Raw genomic sequence first — 10,898 nt, forward strand, 5'->3', positions numbered from 1 at the left:
CAAGTGATCAGCATATCAAGGCAGGAGGCATCAAAGGCATCTGCCGCCTTTAATGTGTGACCCAAGGCTTCCTCAGACAGGGGAAATGCCACCCCCTGCTCAAGCACATTTGGCACCTGGACAGGTTGGAAAATTAGGTAGTCTGGTGGTGTGTTCCTCTCAGGCTAGTACCACAGAAAGGGGTCATATACAGGGTGCAGACACCCTTAAAACAAGTAGCCCATTGGCTACTACCTGTCCCTCCCCTTACTGCCCCTTACTGCCCCTAAATTGAGTATTTAGGTGGCACCCCTGACACCAGGAACTCAGATTAGACGGATCATGAAGAGAGGACAAAGATGAGCCATAAGAAAAGCGAGAACTGAAAACTGCTGTGGCGCCAAACGCCGCCTGCTTGCATCAGTCTTGACAGTTGTGACCAGCAACTCACCCTGCAGCTGACCAGCTTCCTAGTAACCCCTGGGACTAACAGCCCTTTGCTAATTGCCAGCAATCTCCCTTGAAGTAGAGGAGCTACACCCCTGCAGTCCGCAGGCACCGAGACCAAATAAATCTGGTCTATCAAGTTGCCACTCCCCAGCCAGTCTGACACAGCAGCCTCACAGGAAGAGGACCCTATGCTTCTGAAGGTCAGATCTGTGCCCCCACCAAGTGAGAGGACACCAGGACCAACCAGACTAATATCCTGGTTACCGGACCCATTGCAGCATACAGAGCCTGTGAGAATCCAATCCGAAGGCCCACTGCACCAAGCCCAGGCAGCCATCAAGGGATGTCAGAACCGCAGAGAGACACTTCCAGAGTGACCCAGCAATCCTCATTTTGCACCCTCAAATAGCAAAGTCTGACAACCGCACGGCCCTAGGATGCACACAGCCCAGTGACCTTTCTACTCTGCACCCAAGCACCCCAGCCCGGGTACAGATGAACCAGCTCTTTCCCCTTGTCCCCAGGACCCTTGAGACCAGAGCCTTCCCCCCTTGGAGGCTCCCGAACTTGCCCCCAAGGCCCCCCTGCAGTCTGTTCCTAGGTGGCCCCCTTCTTTCCACTGGGATAGTGTACAAAACTACCAACCTGACCAGCACCTCTGCACCCAGACGCTCCAGAGCAGGTAATGAGTAATTGCTGGTGGTACTTTGGACCTTGGTCCCCTATGACCCCAAGTCCCAAAGGAGACCCCAGAAACCGATTGCAAATAACTGTATGCAACAAATGCCTTTTCCCCCATAGAAAAGCATTGCTGTGTAAAGATGCATTGAATTGAACTCTTTACTTACCTGTTAGAATTCATATCTAAAAAATTGCTTACTTGATAACGAAGGTCTTGGTATCAAAATGCATTTAAAAATACAAGTTATGTTTTAAATTGGTCTCTGATTTATTGTTGAGTGTGCCTTCATTTATTTCCACTGTGAGTAGAACAAAAGCTTAGCACTACCCGCTGATAAACAGAACTGCTTGCCCAGACTACCACAAAAGAGAGTATTTGGGCTATCATTTTTGCCTCTGTAAACCAATTGGGATTTGCCTGGACTTGTTACACAGTGTGCTTCGTTTTGGTCCACTATATAAAGAGCCGGCTTACTACAAGGAACACAATTTTTAAAGACATCTGGAAGCAAAAGTGTAAAAATATGATTAAGTATCTTCAAAATTCAAAAAGTGTATTTTGTTACCATGCAGAACTGTTTCACCGTAGTACTTCAGATTATATCAGTGCATTGAAAAGTAATTTTTTTGAAAGAAATGTTTTTCAAACAAGAATTTTCGAACATCAGTTCTTCCCCTCACCCTGACAACAATACCAATAGTGAACCAAGACACAAATCAGTTGTTATGAGCAGTCTTTGCGGGCCTGGGTTCCCATTATACTTGAAAAACATTATAGTTTATTAAGGCAAACGCAGGAGAAGGTTTTCTAGAACGTATAACTTAAAGTCTTGTATATCGAGGTCCTCTTATACGTGATAATGAAGAAAAATTAGGTAAAGTCAATTAAAACAATTTACTAGGATCACACACTTTGGTAAAGTAGGGAAGCCAGGATTCTTCCCAGGTATTCTTGTTTCACATTATGCATTTAGCCACTAGATGTACATGTTTTGCTTCCCTACACCCACCTTCCCGCCAACTCCCCCGTCCCTCACACCTCCAACCGCCACCAATGCGGCCCTTCGTCATGTCACAGACTCAACATTTTGGACCCTGGCAAAATGTGTGCGAGTACCCATGGTTTAGACAATTTGCTTACATACACATTTTTTCACTTCCACAAGTAGCACCCTTTTTGAATTAAGTAATATTAGTCCATAGGCGACTTATACAATAGGTCATACATATGACCTATAGGACTAGTTCTTGCCAGACCTGCACAACATGTGCACACATGTAATACATACAGTATGTGTAATCAATTTATAAATAGCACTTCAGGCTAGCGCAGCAGAAGTGGCAAACAGTTCACTAGAATCATGAAAGAACATCTGGTGGTAAATTTAACTAAACTATATACAGATTAATGTGGGCATACCACACAAAATTAAGGCAACATTCTGACTGCAGTTATCTGATGATTGCAACATTATTTCGATCATAGGTGACATTGCAAATTTCATCTTCAATAAGATACAATATATAAAAGGACTACCACTTAGGAAATTAACTTCACACAGGACACAGACTCGAATCCAGATGAGCACAGCACCGAATTCCATCTCGACCAGAAGCCTACAGCAAGACTCCCGAGGGTCTGCAAAACATGCCCTTCTGCCTTCACAAACTGGTCAGGATTGTGTTCTTGTATAGACCCAGTCTCGTAGCTCTTGGTCTTGTGCTTGTGCTTGAAACAGCAGACAAGGTATTTCATACAGACAACACACTCTGCTGTCCAGGTAAGGACCCCACCTCCAAAACTCTGGCTTATTATTTGTTCATCTATTAGAACTGGCATAGAGCTTGGAGATAGCACAGGGATGATGTAAGGTCTATAAATTGTGATGTTATGCTCTTCCCCTGTTTTCACTGTTACTGAAAAGATTAGTTGCTTTTTATTAGCTTCAGTGGTGTTACCAATATTGTATGTACAAGACCTCGGAATTTTTAAATTCTTATTTTAAAATAAGTATGTTAAAATACATATTCCGTTTTTAGTGATCTTGAGTGCACAAATCATTAATAAATAATCGTAGTAACCAAAAAGCATTGATATCACATCATTTACACAATCAGTTCTGGTGCATTTAACTAATTTCACTCATGTCACCCGTTGGTGTGAAAAAAATTCTTGTAGAGCTGAGCCAAAGACTCAGTTTACGCAACAGTTGGACGCTGTGAGAAATTGGGTTGTGGTTGACAGGGGTGTGAGCCCTGGTCAAGCAGCAACCATGGTCCTTATCAGGGTGAGGCACAAGCCAACCCTAAATGAACTTGTGCTCAACCCTCTGGTAGGTTGGCAAAGAGCAGTCAAGCTTAACTTAGACGCAATGTGTATAGTATATGTGCAAAATTTCAAACGGTAATAAATTGAAAAAGACCACACAAAAAGGATCCTACACCAAGTTAGAAAAAAAGAACTTTTTTTTCATTTTTTAATTTTTTAATGAAAGTTCATGACAATATAATGTACTCTATACAAAACAGTGGATAATAATACAGGAATATAAATATACATACATGAAGATAAATACACATGATTAAGAGTAAAAAGCTCAGCTGATAAAACATGGGGTAATAAATACAATAAATACTATAGTAGTGGCTACATTAGATGTTTGAGGAGCTATGGACCCCCGCTTTTTAGCTGCCTCCATGATGCCACTGGCGCCCAAATCCTTAATCCCATTTCCCTGGATTTCGCTCCCTTTAGAGCGTACAGCTCTGACTCGATGTTATGGATCCCAAGCATCCTGCACATCCACATTTGGAAGGTTGGGGCCTCAATATCCTTCCATGCAGCAGCAATTAATATTCTAAGAACAGCTGTCGCTATAAAAACAAGTGCCTCGGAGTCTGTACTTAAGCCCAGTTTAGCGTCCCACCCAATTAATAAAAGTGTAGGGGATAGGTCTATTTTGACAGCTAGCAGCCCCTCTAGGAACTTTTCGCTTTCATTTTTAATAGTTCCTAATTTTCCACAACTACAAAACATGTGAAGAGCATCAGCAGGCTCCTCTCCACATCTAGGGCAGTTGCTATCCGCCCTTTTTCCCCATTCATACAATTTAGCCGGAGTGTAGTATAAGTTGAATAGAGTCTTAAAGTGCTGTGCTCTTAAATTTGAGGAGCGTAAGAACCTTTTATCCATTAGGATAGCTCTATCCAAGTCGATGTCTGGATCTCTCAGTTTAACAGCCCAAGCGGCCTCTGTCTTAAGAATGTCATCGGGAAGCGTTTCCAAGAACAGCCCGTAGAATGATCTGATTCTGCAACCACCTCCCTTCATATAGTCAAGTATTGTACAATCTTTAGATATGTCTATACTCGGTCTGTTTGATTTTATTGTGTTGGCCAACTGCATATATTTGAACTCTTGGCATCCTTGAAGTGAGTATCGTGACTTCAGAAGTTCAAGGGGCCTCAAAGCATCCTTTGTCATCACTTGACCTAATGTAGTGATTCCCTGTCTTTCCCAGTGTCTCCATGGGCCATCTCTACTTAGGTGTGGAAATAGTCCTGATTTCCAGAGTATGGTATGTTTATTAAACTTTGGAATGCTCTGATTCTTCTGTACAGAGGACCATAACCTCCAGATGTCTTCCAATATTTTATAGCCTGTTGCCTTATAAAAGCGTTTATCGTATTTCCTTAGCAATACCCCGTGTGCTTCACTTCCTAGAGCCAGTTGATAGATAGATGGGATATCTCCCTGACTGTGTGGCATATCATCAGGAAAGAAGAGTATAGCCATTTCTGTAAGTAGACAAGACCAATTATAGAACGTGAGATTAGGGATTCCTAACCCACCCTTTTCTTGAAGGAGAGACAAGAATTTGATTGATCTCCTCACCTTGCCATATTGCCAGACAAAGTTCATAAAGATTGCCTCCATTTCCTTAATCAATATGTCGTCTACTTTAAAGGGGATAGACCTAAATTTGTACAGGATCTTCGGGAACATTGTCATTTTAATGACATTGACCCTACCTATGATTGAGAGATGGAGGGTATCAATTCTTTTAAGATCCTGTTTCATTTTTTCAAGTAATGGCAAAAAATTGTCTTTGATGATTTCCCTTGGCTGTGCGTTGATTGTTATTCCTAGATATACTACTGAGTCTACATATCTATCATCAAGTTTGACTATATTTCTTGAACATAGTACCTGTGTTTTTGCCACATTGAGTCGGTATCCGGATAACTTCCCAAAGTCAGATGTAATACTGATTATTCCCCTCATTGCACTGTCTGGATCAGTGGTGGTTATGGCTAAATCGTCTGCATATGCGAGGATTTTGGTGTGAAATCCATTAGTGACAACCGGCTTTATATTAATGTTATTCTTTATGAGTGTAATTAGGGGGTCTATGTATAATGCAAAAAGGATGGGTGAGCACGGACACCCTTGTCTCGTACCTCTCGTAATATGAATCTGCCTAGAACTTTCACCCATAAGCTGGATACTAGCTATTGGATTAAAAAACATAGCCTTAATTGCCTGCAAGAATCTGGGACCAAAACCTCTATCTGCCATCACTTTCCACAGGAAGCTCCACCTGACACGGTCGAATGCTTTTTCCGCGTCGAGGAGGATCATCGCGACCTCCCCCCCACCAGCTGCATGGATATCGAACAGGGTTATTGCACTTCTAATATGGTCAGTAGTATCCCTACCGGGGACAAAACCATGCTGCCAAGGCGAGACGAGGGTCGCGATCATCCTCCCCAACCGTGTAGCCATAATCTTTGCATAAAGTTTGTTATCGCTATTTATTAACGATATGGGCTGTAAGAGCCGGGATTTTCCTTGGGTTTCCCTTTCTTGTGGAATACCACTATATTGGTTTTGGTCCAAGATTCTGGTATAACCCCAGTATTTATAACTCCATTGAATAAATCTAACAGAAGAGGTGCCGTTTCTTCCTTCAGGTGTTTATAGACCTCCAGGGGTATGGCATCAGGCCCTGCTGCCTTGCCTACTGATAGATCTTTTAGTGCCTGAGAGAGCTCATCCACTGTAATATTCTGCTCCAGGAATTCTATCTCGCTAGACGTAAGTTTAGTGCCTGTATCCGGCCAGTTTATACCCGGATCAACTATATCCGTTTCTTCCTTATAAAGATCCTGATAAAACCTCCTAAATACTTCGAGAATTTCAGTTGGTTTATTATAGATCTGATCGCCTTCTTTAATTTCGGTGATAGTATTTTTTGATGTAGCCTGTCTTATCCTTAACGCTAGAGCCCTACCTGCATTCTCCCCTGTTTCATACATACTGGCTCTGCGGGTCTGATATTCTGCTGCGGCTTTTTTAGCCAATTGCCGTTGTATGTCTGCCTTCATGCTATTCAACCTTTCTAAGCTCTGATTGCCCTGTATCCCCTGGCAAACATGTCTCCTGTGTTGTTCCTCTGCCTCCGCCAATTTAACCAAAAGACGTTCTCTGTCTTCCTTAGCTTCTTTCCACAACCTACCCGAAAAGCTGATTGTCTCTCCCCTCAGGCCAGCTTTGAAACTATCCCAGACCATGACACGGGATGCACTGTATCTGTTCGCATCAAAGAAGGATTGGGACCAGTTCTTGATATGTGCTAGGTAATTGCTATCCGCTAAGAGCTTCCTATCAAAAGTCCAGGGTCTGATCTTCTCCCTTTGTATATTCATGGTCATAGTGAGAATAAGGGGGTTGTGATCCGATATAAGCCTAGGAAGCATTTCAATTTCTACATTAGGGAGACAGGTTGCTGATATTAAGAAATAGTCCAGTTTTGTATGTTTATTAAATGGATGTGAGAAGTATGTGAACCCGGGTTCATCTTTCTTTAGGCTCCCCCACACATCCCTCAGCCCATGAGATTGAATTATAGAAGATACAGCCCTAAATACCCGGGGCTTACGACCGATATATGGGGTATCACCTATAAAATCTGCTGAAATGTTGAAATCTCCACACATTACTATAGGTGAAGACCAGTTGGTAAGTTCCCTCTCTATATGATCCATCACCCCCGGGTCATCCAGGTTAGAGCCGTATACTGAACATAGAGTTATGCCTAGTTTCAGTTCGCATAGTGCCCATCTTCCCAGTGCGTCAGCCTTTGATTTTTTTGCTCCTCCCAGGCCTACCCGGCCCATGATAGCTACCCCCTTTACCGTTGATGTCTGTGAGGAACAGGGCAGAATTTCATACCCCCTGAGATTTAGCCAGTGTTTCTTTTTCCAAGGTAGATGGGTCTCTTGTAAACAGATGATATCAGCTCTTATTAATTTTATATACTCCTCAAACCTACCCCTCTTTTTCCAGTTATTCAGTCCGCCTATATTGAGGCTAACTACCCTAATCCTTGACATATCCCTGTAGGGAGCAAAGCCAGCACTCTAACCAGTTACATTTCCTCCTGAGCTTTTCATAACTGTGCATATCCACTCTAAACATCGCATTTATATTAAGAAACACATTTATTGCATGAACTTTCTTTTTCCTTTTTGTTTTTTGCTTTCCCCAACCCCCCACCCCACTACAAACCTTGTCCCCCCCTAGCCCCCCTGACCCCAACCCGCTCCCCAGTGAAGCGCGCAGACTAGGTCTGTGCGTGTGATGGGTGCAACCCAGCAGTGGACACTTGCGGACTACTTATTCAAACACGTCCTCAACCTAATAAATGATCCATGAACCACCTTATCGTGACACCTTTAGCTCTATAAATCTTAAACTTTAAATTAGACTTAGACTCAAACATCATACCCTGCCCACCATAGACTATACATCTATATGCTCATCTATATACTCATCCCCCTTAGGCTGCATCCTTCTTTTATATAGATCATTTAAAGACTAGTAGTAAAACACACTCCGCTAGTAGCTATAGCTATATTATATATAGGATGTATATAGGATGCCCCTATGCTACACCCAGCAATGTTAGTCATGTACCGTACTATATTGAGTCCAGATACTCCCGAGCTTTGATTTTAGAAGAGAAATACATAGTCTTGCCTGAATGAATTATTTTTAACTGGGCAGGATTAATAAGATAGATCTGTACTCTTTTGTCCTGGAAGGGCTTGATTAATTGTCTCAGTCTCCAACGCCGTTCAACGGTGGCGTGACAAAAATTAGGCCTTACAAAGAAAGAGCCTCCCTCAAAGGTTCTTTTGGCGTCTGGCCTCGCTTTCTCTGAGATAGACTGGCGCAAAAGAAAGTTGCCTATGTAGATTAGGATAGCTCTGGGCTTGTCACCTTCTCTGGCATTCTGTCTCAGTTTAAACGGAGTCCTGTGCGCCCTCTGAATTTCAGTGGTCCAATTCCATCCAGCAATATCTGGAAAGGCTTTCTCGAAAATTTTGACTATGAAGGCTTTGACATCCTGCCCTTCGATTCCTTCTGGGATCCCAAGGACCCTAAGATTATTCCTTCTTTGCCTATTTTCTAGATCCTCCAGCTTCCACTGGACATCTATTGCTTGTGCGCCAAGGGATTCCATTCTGCTCGTGGCTGCCGCAGCCTCTGCTTCAGTGGCGACTATCCTTTCCTCCAAATTTGAGACCCTGTCACCTACATTTACACAGGCTTTCGAAAGTTTCCTGACCACTCCTTTCATCTTTCGCATTGCGGCTTGGGCCTTAAGGCTGTCTGATCGGGTCTCTTCTCTATGCGCAGTTATTCCTTGATGGATTGACTCCATCATTGCCATAAGTGACATCATTGAGAGTTGCGTGGTCTCCTGATGCTGTGCCTGTACCTGATTAGAGTTTCCTTGAAGGGATGTTGTAGGAGAGTGATCCCATGTCAATTCTGGGTAATCCCTTTGAGAAGGCATATTTTTAATGGTAGTTGATGGTATCCCTTCCTCGTTGTCGCTCTCAGTCTCTGGGTTGCTGCAATCGATATCAGAGCTGTGGCGCTCCTCATCCTCTGACCAGTCGGCCTCCTCTGTCACGGAGAAGAAACATTCACTGGGAGTCTTCTCCTTTTCCTTCTCCTTCTCCTTTTCACCATGTACTAATCCGGAATTAATGACATTTACATTTTCCACTAATTGACCAGGTTCGTCTGGGACCGTGGTAGACATGGCAGCCTCTTTCAGTGCCTCACCTGTTGTTGAGCCTGTTGTTGAGCCACCTTGAGTGACTCCGCTGTTAGTTGATGGAGGTACGGAGATACACTCCACCATGCCTTCTGGTGATGGGTTTAACATATCCTTAGCTGATATAGGGGCTGTAAGCTCGCTGGCCTCATTACTAACCCCCTCGTCTTCCTCCATAGTCACACCAACTGGATGCACCGGTTGCGACATCAAAACCTGAGTGCCACTCAAGACGTTATCCACGGCTCCAACCTTCTGACCTGGCTGATACGACTGCAACTGCATTTGAGATTGAGGCTGAGGCTGTTGTAACTGAGAGGCTGGAAGTGATGTAAGCTGGATATCTGAATCAGGTTCAAGCTCTACATCTTCTTGGGTGACCGGTAATGTCGGTGATGCTGCCCCTGGGACCACTGGGGCCACTGCCGTAGCTGGTTCTATCTCCTTCAGCTTTTTTTTCCTCTCATTTCGATTCATCATGTCTACCACGCTTATGGTGGCGGTGGCTATGGCTGTGGCTTGTCTAGTTCTAGGGGGCCGCATCTCTTTGGGGGTGCTCAGACCTGAGGATGGTTGTTGCTGCTTTGCCCGACCCCCTGGTCCCGCTTCTGGTGTTGCCCCCTCGACCCCGGTGCTAATTACAGTCACAGCGCTCAAGGAATTGTCTGTAATATTGCCTGCTATACCAGCATTATCAGTTGCGTTTTTCTTTTTTGATAGCGGCTTACCTCCGGTATTGATTTTGGGGGCCATCAGTAAAGCAAGTGCCGAAAGTAGAGAGAGCTGCTGCTTCGCCCTGATCCGTCCTCTGTACTCGTGAGCCTCGCAGCCTCTCCATTCTGCTCTGCCTCTGCCTGAGCCACAGCCGCTGCTGTAACCTCTGCCTCCGCCTCCGCTCCGCTCTTCAGATCCCGCTCCTGCGGAGCTCCGCCTCCTGACTCAGAGAACTCCGCCGGGGCTCCAGGCCAGGCCAAGCCTCGGGAAAAGTGAAGCAACAAGCCTCCGTAGTCCAGGGGGAAGTGCCCTGTAGCGATGATCGGCGCAGAGCATCCAGGCAGCCGAGACGCCAAAACCGCCGTGATGGGCTGTATCCCCGCGCCCCCTCCGTGCAGTCGCTCCGCAAAGCCTCTCGACTCGGCACCTTCACTGTCTGCCCGGTAAGCTCATGGCATGTTCGAGGGTACAAAATGTATAGGTTTTGTTGAGGTTACATTAAGAGCTGAGTCCGCGCTGCTGGGGTTGCTGCTCAGCCGCTCCTCACGGCCGCCATCTTGCTCCCCCCGTGACTGTTCCCCTAGAAAAAACTTTAATAAATAAAACAAGACAAAAATGACAAAAATCCAACTAGTAGATCCAGAGTTATGCAATTTTAGCGAAAAATGTGACAAAGACCACAAATCGCCAACTGTGGAAATCTGGTTGTGCCGAACCGGCACAACGTTACAAGTTCAGGCCAACCGCGATGGTGTGGAGGCCAGCTACAAGATCCACGTCGAAGAGGTATTGAGCAGCTGAAGCTATGCGTCTGTTCTGAGATGTAGCCAGGCAGCAGTGTGAGATCCTTTTTCATTGTCAACGAGGGCTTGCAATCCGAAACCCCGCATTGAGGATGCATTGCCCAGGCGGGGCTATTCATTGGTTCTGAGGAGCTGCAAG

The sequence above is a fragment of the Lissotriton vulgaris genome, chromosome 6 (assembly GCF_964263255.1).
Source record: "Lissotriton vulgaris chromosome 6, aLisVul1.2, whole genome shotgun sequence".
Classification (NCBI taxonomy): Eukaryota; Metazoa; Chordata; class Amphibia; order Caudata; family Salamandridae; genus Lissotriton; species Lissotriton vulgaris.